Here is a 16,776-nt window from a genome sequence, read left to right on the forward strand (position 1 = left end):
TCTACTAAAGAGTATCTGCAAAACATCTACAACAATCTTCACTCTTAATGGTAAAATATTGCAATATTTTCCCTGAGATTGTGGAGACAAGATCTGCTCTTGCCAGTTCTAGTTGACATTGTACTAGAGGTCCTAACCAGCACAACAAGGCAAAAAAGAAAAGGCATAAATAATTTAAAAAGAAGAAGTAAAACTTCCATAATTCACAGGTGACATGATTTTGTATGTAGAAAATCCAAAAGAACTGAAGACAACTTATTAAAATTAATAAGTGAATATAGTAAAAGTCAACTGGGTTTTATATGCCGTGTAATAAACCTTCACAGTTCATAAAGTTCTGAGTGATAAATGTGTGCAAGGTTATTTTTAAAAATGTTGCGGGTCAGGTGCCAAAGATCTCTGAGGTTAAGGTTTTCTTGTATGTCTTGGTGGAAGACCCAAAATTGCCAAGTCCCCAAAAAATGTCAACAAACTATTTAAAATGTAAAGAGAGAATGATGCCACTTAATACAGCACCAGATGACCAATTACTTAGAAATAAATCTCATGAAAGATTTGTTAAGACTTCTATAAAGAATACTCTAAAATATTAAGGAGAAATTAAATAAAACCTGTCACGTTCTTGGAATGGCAGGCTCAACATTGTAAATATGTCAGTTCTTTCCAAATTAACCTATGGATTCAGTTCCATTCTGATAAAATTCCCAGCAGATTTTTTAAATGGAAATTGATAAAATGAATCTAAAATTTATATAGACGTGGACATGGAAAGAATAGCCAAAATAATCATGAAGGAGTTTGGAAGATTTAAACTATAATATATCAAAAGTTTTGTTTGTTTTTTGTTTGTTTATTTGTTTGTTTTTGAGACAGAGTCTCACTCTGTTGCCCTGGCTGGAGTGCAGTGGCAAGCTCTAGGCTCAATGCAACCTCTGCCTCCCAGGCTCAAGTGATCCTCCCACCTCAGCTCACTGAGTAGCTGGGGTTACACATGCACACCACCATGAAAGTTTTTATGTTATGATTTTATTTATTATAACACAAAGGTGCCACCACAGTGCAATGGAGAAAATAATTTTCTCTTTAATAAAAGTGCTGAATCACTGGGTATCTGTTAGGAAAAAAAATGAAAGGACTTAAATGTGAAAGGTAAGACTTTTGAAAGATAACATAGGAGAATTTCTTCATGATGTTGTAAATCGGTAGGCAAAAATTAATTAATCATATTTTGTGCCCAGCTCCTCACGGCCAGAAATAAGTCCCAAAGTGTGAAACAAACTATAAAGTGTGCTGTTTACCTGACCATCTCACTTTAGGCCCTGCATCTTGATTATAAATAGCCAGTTGGGGTCCACTTTTATAGACATTTCTCTGTAACAATATCTAAGATGTTTTGGGGGCCTTATAAAAACAATAAAATAAAAAATTTGGAAACCTTGAACTATATTTGGTTTACTATATAGTAAATGTAACAATAAATCCATACAGCAAGCTATAAACAATATACAGCATTATGATATTTATTTCCAAATCTATCTCCAAGGATTTAATGAAAACTGTAGCCAGTGGAAGCGAAGGGATTTTCTCTTTTTTCCACTGTGGTTCAGATTTCTCCTCTTGCATCATTTGGGTTCTTCTCATGCTATGTATTCCATGCCAGGCTGGTGGGGTTGATTATAGTAAACAGCTACTAATACACCCCCTCTGTTGAAGTGATGTAAATTGTGACTAGGAACATGGGCTTTGGAGTCAGACAGTGTTCTCTAGAATTCTACTACAGATGCTTACAAACTGTCTAAACTTGGACAAGATATTAAATATCTTTGAGCCTGTTTCCCTAGTTGAGAAATAAGGTAAGATATTCACAGGCTGCTGTGAAGACTAAATGTGCATGGTGTTTGTGAACTGCTTGACCCAATGTCTAGTCCATAATAGTCGCTCAAAAGTGGAAGCTGATTTTTTCACTTCCTCTTAGTAAAACCCTTATTGCTAACTGTGAGGAATTCTTAATCTCTAAAACAGCAATGACTCAAAATTTTGATTTCAAATAAAAGTCCATATCAACAGATTTTCTTAAAAGGCCTTTGCTTTTATTAAATATGTTCTACAAATTCCATGCAGTTAATTACTTGAAGGTACTCTCTTTTCCTTTTCCCTTGTATCGGTAGGTTTTTTGTTTCCTTAACCTTCGCTACTGTGCTCAGCCCCATGGTACAAAGAAGGAGATGGTTTATTTGATTCAAGGTGTTGTTTTTTGTTTTGTTTTTTTTTTTCTGTTTTTTTTTTGTTTTTGTTTTTGTTTTACTAGCAGGACAAATTCTAGGTTGAGCCTGAAGTAAAAATGGGTTCTGCATTGTGCAGAAATGATGAGTCCCATGATACTTTTACAGAAACTCCTTCACTGCTGCAGGAGTCCAAGTTTTACTGTTTAAAAACATATGGCACAAATTATGCCATAGGCCAAAGTTACTCATAAGCAGAGCCTTGCGTTTCTCTATGGAACTCAGTGCCAGTACCTCCTTGTTTTACTGGTGGAGGCTGGTATGTAATGCAGTGGTTGAAATCTTCTTAGTTATTCCATGGATACCAACTCATGCCTGTCGCTTGGATGTTCTGTTATTGAGGAATAGGGTATTTTTTTATTTACAAATGTGAAAACCTGCAGCCGGGCATATCTCTTTTACAATGCAGTGAACCTTCCAAACCCTTGTCTTAGTCTCTTGGAACCAAACAAATTACATGCCATAGTGTGCTGTATATCACAGCTAGAATGCTTATAATGTCTGGCTGAGTGAAGTTTGGGAATGGGCTTCTCTGGTGAGCTGGAGCAGATTGTGCCTTTGACTGACGAGCTGCCGTTTTCCTGATATTTGATGATTTGGGGCCCTTCACCTATCCATGCAAAAGAAAAAAAAAGCCCTTAGCCTCAGAGATCTTTGGCATTTGACCCCAATATTTTTATACGGTAACCATACATACATTTATCACTCAGAGCTTTATGAACAGTGAAGGTTTATTACACTGCACTCAAACCTCATTTAACCTTTTATCTTGAAGCAGTACTTTAAGGCAGAGTTGGGAGAGTTTGTACAATCAGGACTGGTTGGTTGACCCTTTTTGTGCTTTCTTTCCTGAGAAGCCTCTGATATGGAAGCTTGAGGTCAGTAGATGTTTTCTCTATCCTTGAAAAAACTTGTCTGTCTGTTCAAACTTACCCTCTTGGGGCTTCAAAGTCCTGGAAGCTTTTGGGTTAGCAGGGATTTTCTAAGGGGAAGACCTCAGAGTTGATTGGTCAGAAGTAGAAGAGATCAGATCTGTTCCTCTCGTACACCATTATCAGTTTCATCGCTGAGCATTTTGCTTACACTTTTTCCATTTTCCAGTCCACACATCAGCCATTCCTTAAAGGCCCCTTCACACCTGGTGACTACTATTTCTCCTTTTACCATTCTAGCCCATGTGGAACCCAGCTGTCTAAAAGTTTCTTTATGCCTGAACCACAAAATTTAACATTTTATTACTATAAACTATTTTAGATTGTTTTATTCATTTTTATTTGTATAAGTATTGCTTTCCCAACTTGCTTATTCATGTTTTGAAGACTGGAACTGCAAATTATATTTGTGAGTTCCATGCAAGCCTAACACTATGCATAACATATAGCAGGAATACAACATAAGTTGAATGCACTTCGACATATTGTCTGAAAAATATATTTCCAACGCAAGAGAAATATTCTTTCATAAACAGGAAATAATTCAAAATGGAGCAAAAATTCCTGCCTTCAAGATTCAGGAAGTCTACATGTTATTTTTGGAATTAGACCTGTTTGTATTTGGTGTCTGAGAACAGCTACCATGTTGCTTCATGGATCTAGAAGCAAAGATTTGAACCCTTTGTTTTATTCCCTCTCTATTCCAATCCAGTGGATTTGTAGGGCTGTGCTACCTTTAATGCTGAGTCACACAAGGAGAGGTTTTAAGCTCAGTGAGAAAGAGGACCATGTCTGTACCAGAAGAATAAATGGAAGTCCATGTTCCATTTAATTTTCATTCCTGCAATGTACATCTCAAAACCAGATCTAAGAGCTGGTGCTGTGGTTGCTTTTGGACCTGCCACATAGGTGTCCCACTGAAATCAGTGCCAATCAACAGTAATAACATGTCCCTCTCATTGGGGAAATGGAAGATGCTGACTCTAATTTGAAGTAGATCTGTAGGCATTCAGTAATGATAGGGTTGGGTTGATCATTTTGGCTCATCTTTTCCATTTTATTCAACGAAGCCATTGTTTTCCTTTCTGTCCTTGTTTCCAGTGTCAGCTTCCAAAGCTTTCACACTATTTATGACCCTGCATGGAGTTTACTGTCATTACGCTCATTGTCTTTCTGGTGGTTTGGAGACCAGTAATGTTAAGCAGAGCTGCCAAACGCTTTAACCAGCTAGTAGATCTGGGCTACAATACCAGGAAGCATATTCAGAGGCCCAGTGTCTTTTTTTTTTTTTTTTTTTTTTTTTTTTTTTTTTGAGACAGAGTCTCACTCTGTTACCCAGGCTGGAGTGCAGTGGTGTGATCTGGGCTCACTGCAACCTCTGCCTCCCAGGTTCAAGAGATTCTCATGCCTCAGCTTCCCGAGTAGCCCAGTGTCTTTTTATGTGTCATTTATTTGGTGCTTACTACCTGTCAGACACTGTTCTCGTGCTTCATAGATATTAACGTAGTTAATTTTTATAGCAACCCAATGAAGTAGGCACTGTCATGATCCCCATTTAATACATGAAGAAATGAGACACGAAGAGGTTACAACTATTTTGCCTAAAGCCACACAATCAGTAAATGGCAGGGCTGGAATTTGAATCAAGGCAGTCAAGTTCCAGAGTCCATGGCTTTGATTACTATGTCTCATTCCTTTTGTTCTGTGTATTCTGTTTAGTTTTTGGCAGATACTTGTGGAGTATCTTATGCCCAAAGCATTATGTAAAACAATCTCAGGAATATGGAGAAGAAGAGGGCCCAGTTAACTGTCTACAAAGCACATCAGCATTCAAGGGGAGTGAAGGACATGTCCAGCTCTGCACAGCACATGTGGGGTGTTCCCTCCGCCCTTGTGGACATCTGATTCTTCACTGGGGAGAGGGAAATAGTTCAGATGTTGGCAGGACTGATGACTCATTTTACAAGGAGAGCAAACTAGTTATTGAGGGGCTTTTCCATGTGGAGAGCTTTCATATGGACTGTGTGGGAATGAAAAAGAGAACTCCTGGTCATTTATTTAACATATATTTATTAAGTATCAGTAAGTGCAAGCTATGAGATTAAGGAATAACAGAATCTTTTAGTATCTTACCTTTAAATATTATTATAAACTTTCACCAACTTTGACTACATAGGGAAAAACAGGGTAAAAAGTAATACATATTTACAAATTTTATGTTCCATTAATGCATCTATTTTTATAATGCATCCATCTATTTTTATAAGGAAGGGCAACAACAGTAACAACAATAACAACAACAACAACAATAGCACAGGAGGGGAAAAACACAGGTTAGATATATGCCAGTAATATTAGCATCTATCAGTTATGAGGGCCTAGGGTTCCATCTTCTCTCTCTTTAGGGATTCTCAATGTGGGTACCCCTGATTGGCAAAAAAAAAGAACCCATTTTCTTTTAAATCCATATGCAGCATGAACATGGCTAATGTACCAGCCCCATAGGAATATTAAATGTACCCCATTTCATTTATAGGAAAGAAGCAAATTAAGACAGAGCACTTTTGTGTAAACCATAAACTGCATTTAACAAGGCAGGAGGCTTGGGAATCTACGGTCAAGCTGCTTGTTTTTCCTGGCACCTTGTTAAACATGGTTGAAAGTTCGCATGCTGGGGAATAGCCCACTTTCTCTTTGTTCCTTGGAATGGCTCTAACTGACCTGGTAGGCCTGGGTGGATGGGGTAAAATCTTAGATACTGGAGCTGGAAGAGAACAGGGGAGCTCAGTGGGCCTAAGCTACTGCTTTCAAGCAGTACCCACCCTCAGCTGGGCCTGAGGGTCAGTGCGTGAATCCTGCTTGCAAGCCCTCCACAGAACAGGGCTGCTTCTAACACTGATTCCAACATCTAATAACATTTATTATCAAGCCACTTCTTCTATGTCTAAATTAAATCCTTCCTCCTGCAGTTTAGTGCATCTCCTTTTATTCTGCCCTCAATAAAGATGGAAAACAGCTGGTCAGCATTCCCTGCAGAATAACTCTTCCAACTCTTGAGAGCTATTATTAAGTTCCCTCATAGTCTCCTCTCCTGAAGACAAATACTAAAGCTTTCTCCCACTATTTTCCCCACTCACCTTTTTCTCTCTGGCTTTAGCTCTTTCACCAGCTGCTTGCTTCTTGGGGCCACCTGGAAATATATCTGCATTTTTTCCTAATTATATTTTTAGTGGGAAATGATGGTGGAAGATTTTGTCTTTCAGTCACCATTTTCTGATAGAATTTGTCATTAAGTATCCCAGCATATCATTCATTGGCTTGAATTAACTAAAGAATTTTCCCCAATCTTTAAGCATTCTGGGTCTATGGAGACCCTTGTTGGTAAAAAATGTGTGTGTGCATGTGTGTGTATGTGCAAATGTGAATGGTTTTTCTGAGATTTTTCCATTCATCTTTTTCTAAATATTATATTACATTAATAGGTACCTCTACTTTTTTTATAAATTAGGGACAGAGTGAGGTGTGTGTGTGTTTGTGTGTGTGTTTGTATACTAACTCTGATTAATTTGTAATAGCTTCCCTGAAATCAATGGCGAAAAGGATTCTGAGTCTCTATGCAGTTAAGCAAGGAAGAATGATGTGAAAGTGAATGTTTTGTAGCATTAGCTATGGGTGAGAATGAGTGTAGCACCATGATTGCCAAGTTGTATGGTGACAAAATAAGTGGCCGAAAAGTTAAAATAATTATTGTTCTTTTTTCCTTCCCTCTGCTGGTACGTCTTTTAGGAAACACAGTCCTTTTATCAATCTGCCTGTGGGCAGCATCATTAATTAATTTCTCACATACCCTGATTCAGTACCTCCCAGTACATTTTGATGCCTCTTTAGCCGTCAATCTCTGTGTTCTATTGGCTGATCAGCAGCCCAGGAAGCCTCTCCATTCCCATTTCCCCATTATATCCTAGGAATTTATCAACTTGTCCTTGAATTACTGTAACAGTCCAATAACCGGACTGCTTCCCTTTTTCCCACCATTTAGCCTTTCTGCCAACACCCTAGACTGATGCTTCATGTCTGGTAGTTCATTGCTTTAGAAGAGTTAGTGGCTCAGTATTCCTCATGTAACCCACTTAAGTGCTGCTTCCTTCTTAATGTTTTTTGGGGTTTTCCCAAAATAGATACTATCCAATACACTTGTTTCAATTTCCTATCACTTCCCAGAAATGCTTTTCTTTAAAAATTTTAAAAGCATGTTTTGTAATTCAAAGAATTTTGACCATCTCACCTAGAATCTCCTCCCTCTTTCCATCCATCTAAATCTTACTCATTGTATGAGACCCATCATCCATGAAGCTTTTCTAAATGCAGACTTCCAGCCTTTATTGATGTCTCCTTACTCTAACGTTCTACCACAATTATATTCTGACACTTAGCTCAATTATATATAGTTTCGTGCCTCGATAATTGTTATATGAACCAACCGGTCTTCTCTCTTCAGCTAGACTCGAATTTTCTTCAGAGAAGACACCATACCTTTCCTTTTATCTATTTGTTTTGCTGTCCTTCCTTTTGCATGCCCTGCAGCAGTGCTCCACTCAGAAACAGTTTTCCAAAAGCACCTATCACATGACTCTCCAAATAATCAGTTTAACTTTTTTTCACAGTGATTAGATTTGTTTAAAATAATTTGACTAGTCTTTATGGCTTTGGATAGATGGATTAATATTTCAAAAGGTATAGTTACTAGTGACATTAGTAAAGAAAAATGTATTTGGGGATCATACATAGTTAATAAATGATACTCTTTGGGGGAAGAATAAAAGTGATTTCATTTTGACAGAGCTCGAAGTATTATTAATTACACAGATGCTAATATGGTATTGAGGAATAGCATAGAAAGGCATTGAAATACAATTTCTCACCTGGCTTGCATAAAGGGTGATGAGATGTTCATCACAAGATTTCTCTACTTTGGCACAGTGAACATATTAAAGATTGCATGCAAAATCCAAAAGCAGAAAAAATATTAATCAATCATTAGTATATAACATTTACCAGTACAGTAAAAAAAAATCAGAGAGGAACCTGTTGGCTATTGTTTGTCTCTCATGTTTTGGTAGGGCATGCTTCATTCAGCCAAAGAAGGTTTTGGAAACCCAGGAAAGACACTGGAGGATCTCAACATAGCTATCATTCTGTCCATGCAAATGTGAGGGTGACGCTATCTGAAAGTCACCTGAGAGGCAAGGGAAAACTGTGCCATAGCATGGCATTTCTGAACCACAGCATAGTGACTTAATTGATTTATACTTTATTCTTTTTAGAAGACAGCTGAATGGCAAAGGTCTTTCTTTTGTGTAGTACTGGAAAACTGGTTGTCAAACAACCTCTACTCATTTAATAATTTATCCCATTTTGTAAAAGAAAGGCAGCTGACAAGCAGTAAATCTACTCCATATTTAAATTACTACATTGAACAATAATGAGAATGAAAAATCTAGTCCATTATTTAAAATTAAACATATATGAAACTATTTTTTTTTCAAATGATCACCAAAGGCTGTACTTTAAAGGCAGCACTGAAGCCCTGAGTGGAATAAAAATGCCTAACAGTGATTTGCAAATGGCAGCAGAATTATTTATTCTATTTTTTCTATACATAAGGAATTGAGCTAAATGAACAATGTTTAAGCATGTCAGAATTTCATCAATTTTGCATGAGCATTCTCAAATATCCTGGTGGGGGTAATTGCTTGCAAATACATTTAAACTAATGATATGTTATATCCTTACTTGATATAAAACTATTAAAAGATACGTTATTGCATTTGACAATGCCATGCAGCTGGGTCAGATCTTAATGACAGATTTCTGCATTTGTGAATTAAGATACACTCTGCTGGAAGCAAATATTTTGTAAAAATAAAAGCTATATACTAGGTAAGTTTGATCATTTATCTAAAATTTCCATTTCTGTTTGTCGGGAGCTACAAGAGTTAGGAGACAAGAGTTTTGTTCCTTTCCTAATATTGGAAAAGGAATCCAGAGCTATAATTGAATCCTCCTCATACCGCTTTCCCCTCAGCAGGAGAGAAGAGAACTTGTAAAACCTACCATGTGGTTTTAAAAGTCCACTTAGAGTATGGTTTTGCATCCCTTACAGGCTGAGGTGACTGACATGCCTTAAACCAATTAGAGAAAGTGGCCCTTTTCCCCCCTTGAAAAAAAAAAAAAAAAGATGTTTATTTTTAAGGAGAATTAAGCTAGGCTGGAAGGAAATATTGCATGGGAAAAATAACTCAAGGAAAAAAATTAAAAGCCCACTCGCAGAAATAGTTTTGCAAAAGGAAAATGTCACAATTGTCTGCAAGGATTCGTTGGTGTTTAACTTTCAGGGAATATTGGCTTTTGTATTTTTTTAGTCCAGTCTTCATTTTGCCTGAGGTCAGTATACAGAGGGTCCAGCTTTTTTCAGCGTAGATTAATTTGCCTGGATCTCACCCTAGGTTCTGTGATCAAAACCCCAGTGTGATTTCTATTGTTGACAATGGGCTAAAATGCATATTAATTTGTCTCCACTGCCAGGATTTGTGAGGCTCCAAGATGGATTGTGAAGCAGCCATTAATGCTTCTACATGATTATGGAACTTCGGGAGCCAGCTTGGCATCCCACTGGAAGTCAGATGATGTTATGATTACAAGGAAGTATTGATATACTTCCCTAATTGTTTCTTAGGACTTTGGATTCTATTTATGATGTCATTACAAAGCTATGCATTATCTGCATAATCGCCAAGGAAAAGACTCTCTCATGAAGGGAAATGCATCCCACTGAGATAATGCCGCAAGCTACTGCTATACATCCAACGGCATATGTATGGTGTTGAAATAATAAGACAGCATGGAATAATGATGAATTCTTGTTCCCATCATGACAGAAAGCTTTTCCCAAATTATCACTATTACTGGCTTAATTGATCCATGCTCAGTGAAAGGATTTCAGCAAGTGGATGGCCTTGGGACTCAATTCCTACCTCACAGCACAATTTCTGACATTATCAGCCTAAGAAAGGCCAGTCCTTCTTTGTAGAAGCTGTGATCACCCTGCAAAGAATGCACACTGCAGCTTTGGAAGTGTGTGTATATGTGAGTGTGTGCACCCGTGTGTGTGCACATGGGAGAATCTTTACACAAATGTGTACACACCACTCAGTTGATGGCTTGGATTGAAAAGTAAAGGAAAGATAAAGTTGCCTCTGGAATAAGAGGAAGATAATTTTTCTCAGTGAACAGACTCTTCACAGAGTGAAAAAATTACACATTATTGCCGCTTGGTATTATATATATATGAAGCTCTCACCTTGACTCTGCAGCCTAGCACAGAATATGTACAATATGGCACAGAATAGAAATAGAATTTATATGGCACAGAATAGTACAATATACCTCTACTGCAAGGTTTTCAGTTACTTGGTAATTCTGATACATATTCTTTCCCTCTGCTTAAAAGCCACGTATCCTCTGATTTTCAACATCATTGAAGATTATTACAACTTCACTTCATAATATACTGTAAATTTTATTCTAAAGCACCAATTCCTTGGCTTCTAAGAACAATCTTAGGGAAAGAGTGCACTATACTTCTTACTCTTTCAGTAATGTGAGAGGAGACCTAATGAAACTCTTTATGCAAATTTTCCAGTTATCAGGTAAAATCTTCACATAGAAAATCTGTCACATGTTGTAAAATTTCTTTATGTTATCAAATGCTAATGATGACTCAGAAACAGCCCACAGAGGATCTTTGAAATCCTTCATACAAACTGTATTCCACCCCAATATCAGAGGCCTTGGAAATTCCGCAACTCTGAAGACGTGGGTTTGTAATTAGCACGGTGCGGGCTTCTCTGCCCTCTGAAACCATAATGTTAATTACAAAAATTACACTGTGTTTAAAAGTGCAATTAAGAGACTCCACCGCACAAAGGGAATCTTGGAACCTCTTTTCACACTTTGAAGCCAGGTCATAATGTAGCCCATAAAAAGGAGGCCAAGGCTCATTCCCTTTTAAAGGCTTCAGAAGATCATAGAGGCTATCTCAGCGAGAATGAGCTCTACTGAGCTCTGCAGCACTCTTAATGAATAATGCTCTACCTGGGGCAAGGGAGGAGGGGAAAGGAGAAAACTAGCTGAAAAATGATGGCTGCTCAGCACTCAGCTTGGCTATTGCAAATATCAACACCCAGCTTGGGTCTACTTTGTGCCAATTCTGGAGTCATTTGCTTGGTCCTGGTGTCAGCATGGATCCCAGAGTGGGACTCATATATATGCAAGTAAAACCACAAAACAGAGTTTCGTGGGTTCAGATCTAGTATTGTACTTCATTCAGAATGGAACTCTATAACATTTATTTGAAAAAAACAATTATACTGGGAGATAAGCCCCACCGCACATCAAACTCTTTGGAGGAACTGTGAGAAAGAAATGAGAGAATTAGGCTGATCACTTTATTTGGTGACGTAATGGAAGAACTCAAGCTATATTGCTGGTGGTGAAGTGTTTTAATGAGTAGCGTGAAGCAGGCAGTGTGGATTAGTGGGCGAAACATTAGGGTTGGAGACAGAAGTCTTAAATGAGAGTCTTAGGTCTGCAGTTGTGGGACATTCAGTGACAATTTAACTTCTCAAAGTCTCAGTTTTCCCACCAGAACAGTGTGAATAATGCAGCTCTTAAGGACGGTCTAGATAGAATTATCTGAAAGAAATTATTGGGAGTAAAAATGCCCAGAAGTCTCTAAAGTGGCAAGCATATGCAATTTAACATTACTGCAGATATGCCTTGAGTCAGTATTATGAGAATTTTCTATTGCTCAACTCTTAAAGTTCTTCCTCTCACCCTGTGTTATTGGTTACATAATGTCTCCCTCCACCAACATCCCCCATCTTCTGCCCCAATTGATACTTTAAAGTCTCAACTCTCAGTACCTCAGAATGTGTCCTTATTTGGAAATAGGGGTATTGAAGATATAATTAGTTCAGATGAATCTATTAAGGGATGCCTCATCTAATATGGCTGGTACCCTTATAAAAAGGGGAAATTAGGGCACAGAGACAGTTTTGCACAGAGGAAAGATGATGTGAAGGAACAGGAGAAGAAGGCCATCTACAAGCCAAGGAGAGAGGTTTGAAACAGATCCTTTCCTCACAGCCCTCAGCAGGAACCAACCTGATACTTTGACCTTTGACTTCCAGCCTCCAGAACAGTGAGACAGTATATTTCTGTTGCCAAAGCCAGTCAGTTGTGGTACTTTGTCACAGCAGCCCTAGGAAATTAATGTACCCTGAAAGTGTACATGTTTTCCTTGGGGCCATTTTTATCCGATAATTTGAAATATCTTACCTGTTTTTCAAATAAGTATACATGAGGTTACGTAGCCCTTTCTCTGAGTCTTCCTGCACCCACAGCCAGAGTCTTCAAGTCACTCTTCTCTAATACCAGGGTTTCATATACACTTTTGGACTGCAGAAGCCTACCATCATTTATTTGTATGCCTCCCTTTTACTTGTCTCAGGGAACACTCTGAGGCATTGAATTCTCTATACCTAAGCCGTACTTTACTAGGGCCTGAATCCAGGATCAACATTGAACCCTATATCTACAAGGCAGCGAAAAAGCTGCCCCAAATTTATTTATATCCCACAAATTTTGGCATTTTTATTTTTGTCCAAAGAGCAATAAAAGACAGAGAATGAATAAATTGATGTTAGCTAGAGATTTTTTAAAGAGTTGTGGGTTGGAACCAGAATGGCGGAAGTTAGAAAGAAGATCCCAGAAACAGGGCAAGATGGGGAGATGGGCAGTTCAGTGCCGGTGTTCTAGAGCCAGCATAAGGCAGAAAGACATTTGCATGTTCTATTAGGCCTATCATGCACTTTCATCTCTGGCACTGTTCTGGCATCTCACATAACAGTAATAGTTACTCCAGAAAGAGACGTATATACTGGAGATAAAAGATTTTTTAAAACTCAGGAAGTCATTTTTATCACCCTTTTTTATGCCTCCATTTCTCCCTCTTTCTCTCTGTCTCCTCTACTACTCCTCTCTGTCTCTTTCTCTCTCTCTCTCTCTCTCTCTCTCACACACACACACACACACATGCGTGCGCGTACATCCATGCTAAATTCTGAATGGAGGATTTTGGTTTTTTTTGGTAGATTTTTATTCCATAGATTATTTTTTATAGGTTTGCAAAATCTACAAAAATGCATTTCTCAAGTGTCTAGAACATCTAGGTTCTAGATGTTCTGCCTAAGTTGCTGCCTAAGTAATTTCCATCCGGGGAATTTTTGATTCTGTGTCTGCTGAAAACGCTGGATGTGTTAACCACAACTGTTTTGTACTCATGAGCTTTTATGTAGTCTCTGAGAGGCTACACTTTACTTAATCCTTCCTTCCATTTACAAATAAGTTTATCGTAAAGTGTAATGTGCAACTCCCAACATTGCCCAATAAATTACCAACCCGACCCTTCGTAGAAATATTGAAGGCTGGTATTGAAACTGGCTTAAAGATGGGAAGGAAATTCCTTGGCCCCCCTCCCACCCCTGCCACCCCACCCCCCAAAGTTTTACACAGTATGCTGCCCATTGGCCTGGGCTGTTTGGCCTGTGTGTCTGGAAAAATTCACTTCCTCCTCCTTCATCTTCTACCTGCCTGACTCGTTACAGCACCAGACAGTTTACATATGTGATCCTTCCTATTTAGAAAATTAATGGTGCTTTCTGGCTCCAAATCACAGCTTGTGGTGCTCTGCAGGCGATGAAAAACTTGGCCAGCTTTAGCAGCAAGGCAGCCATTAGAAAATTAACCCTTGGTGACCAAGGAGCAAAGGTAGGCAAGCGAGGTCCTGGAGACGTGGCAGGCTGTAGCTTTCAGGTGTCGATACATATGTTAGCCGTGTAGGAACAGCACACACGGGGCCCCCTGAGAGCTTCTAGCTAGCATGTTTGTGGTTGGCCACTGCGGAGAGGGCACGGACATAGCACTTGGCAGCCAATGCAACCAATATGCCACGCTTTTTATCAGAGCTCAGGAGAAAGCCCAGAGCCCAGCTTTGGAATCCCAGCCATCGCTGTCTTGGCTTCACTTGATTAAAAGATGTGCCATTCAACGCCATCCCTGTGTGCCTCCATTTCACACCCCGTGCTGTGCTGGCCTTAGGAAGTAGCTGACCTCGGGAAGACTGAATCATAAAAGCAAGGGTGGGAGAAAACTTTAAAGTGATTAATTCCACATTAACTTAAGTCTCCCCTGCTTGCTTTCTGTTAGGGTTTCTTTTATTCTTTTTTTTTTTCACCTTTGGTACATGGAAGCTAGAGAAGCTATTTCATTTTATAGTCTTGTAATTGTGTGTGTGTGTGTGTGTGTGTGTGTGTGTGTGTGTGTGTAGGGGAACCAGGGTCAGGGTACAGGGCTTGGAAGTGTCAATACTAACTTTGGGAATTTGATTTTGAGGGCAACATTGCTTGGATCATTGTTAGAGTTTTCTCTTATCACAGGAAAGACAGATCCAACATGTTTTGAAGGCTCAACACTGGTCCTGAATTTATCCCCCACAAACGTAAAATCGTTTTCCTTGCTCTGTCCCAGTGAAACCGGCATCAGTGACCCCAAGGATCCAATGCGTTGGGGCATGCTTTTCTATATTTACTCCTGAAACTGAGGTGATACAGGGGCTCCAGATAATGAGCAGTCATGGAGCCCTGGGCCCACCACTGAGGGGGGAAACAGGGCAGCCAAAAGTGTAGCCGCATGGACGATTAGAGGCTGGAAACTTTCTCTCTCCAGCTCCTGCACACCTATCATGCAATCCTGAAGTCAATTTTTATTTTTAGGTTCCTGGTACAAGAAAACACAGCTGCTTATTTTACTGCTTCTGAATGCTTGCTCCTTGGTATTCAGTGAAATCAGGCTATATTCATCTCTAACACTGTGTAACACCAGCTTTAATACAAACAGGGGTAAATAACAGTGGCACATTAATTACTCCTTTCTAGTTTACTCTGACAAAAATGTACTAAAATGAAGACTAATATAATTATAGATGATGCATTTTCAATTAGCCTTTGTTAATACTATTAATAAGATTAATAATATATACTAAAATGTCAATATGCTTATCTAAATAATTTTTTTAAATCACCCTTTCAAGTCCCACCATCAAACATTAAAGCACAGCGTCTTAATTACATGTGCTCATCAACAAAGTTAAACGGATAACATTCCTCAAGTGTAGTGGAGACAGACACAGGCAGGCTCCAAGACTGCCTATGTATTCACCTTTCTCAGCTTCGTTTTTCTTTTCTGTAAACCATTAGTGTTTCTGGAGAGAGCATACCCAGCACAGAGCTTTGCAGACTTCTTACATTGTGAGGGCTACTCATGGAGTGGCTTATTCTCTATACACATGCACGTATAAATGACCCCTTTCTGAACTGAATGATTAAATGTGGCCCTTTTCCCTTTATAATTTTAATAATATACAACACAACTGTGACTGGTGTTAATGTATAAATTAATTGTCCCAGTGAGACATTTCTTCCAAAAAAGCAATAATAGCTGGATTCTCCTTGAGAATGTGAAAACCCTCTGGTATACTAATAAAATGAAAAAGGTTCACAAAATAATATCCGAAATAATTGGGTTCCCTGTACCAAAGGACCCCATGTTGTTTCTCTTAAGTGATCTAAAAAAATTGTGATTATTCCTTTGGACTTATTAAAACATAATAAAAAAAATCAGTGAGGATAACATAGAAAAATCACATCCATGTCCCCTTAATCTGTTTAAAGGTGAAATTCCGAACACTTTCTCAATATTAAGGAGAAAATAAGTTTTGCAAGTAATGACGTTTATTTAGCTGATATCATATTGGTAATAGGCCCAGTCCTTTCTCCCACTTTGTGTGTGTGTGTTTTATGTATATTTGATCGTTAAAACTTTTTAACAGCTCTAGATTTGTAAATCCACTAGCCCTTTCCTCCCCAGAAACTGGGAAACTGCATGCTCCTACTGTGCTGTATTCATAATCAAATTAATGTCCTTTGAATAGAGTGTGTGCGTGTGTGTGTTTGTGTGTGTGTGTGTGTGTAGCGGGGTGGGGGTACAAAACTGTTCTCCTGCCCAGATGGATGTTTTCATCCCAGGAGCTTTTCTTTTTTTCCCCTTCAGATATAAAGGTTTATCCAGACTAAAAATCCCACCCCTCATTTTTTTTCTCCTTCTCATCATAACCTGTTCATTTACTTGTTCTTACGGTACAACAACCAGAAAAATACAGCGGCTGGAAATGAACATATTTTCCGTGAAGAAAGAGGAATTATGGAGAGTGGTGGGGACCTGGAGGGAAACTAGGAGATGCAAAGGCGGCTGTGGCCAGAGCAGGGGATGCTAGAGCGACAGAATGCTGAAGATAGTTGTCCCAGCTACGAGATAAAAGCTACATTACATAAAATTAATGGAGGCTGTCTGCGACATACATGAATCACTGTTTCAACACTAAG

Source organism: Pongo abelii, chromosome 12 (assembly GCF_028885655.2).
Source record: "Pongo abelii isolate AG06213 chromosome 12, NHGRI_mPonAbe1-v2.0_pri, whole genome shotgun sequence".
In the NCBI taxonomy this organism is placed as follows: domain Eukaryota; kingdom Metazoa; phylum Chordata; class Mammalia; order Primates; family Hominidae; genus Pongo; species Pongo abelii.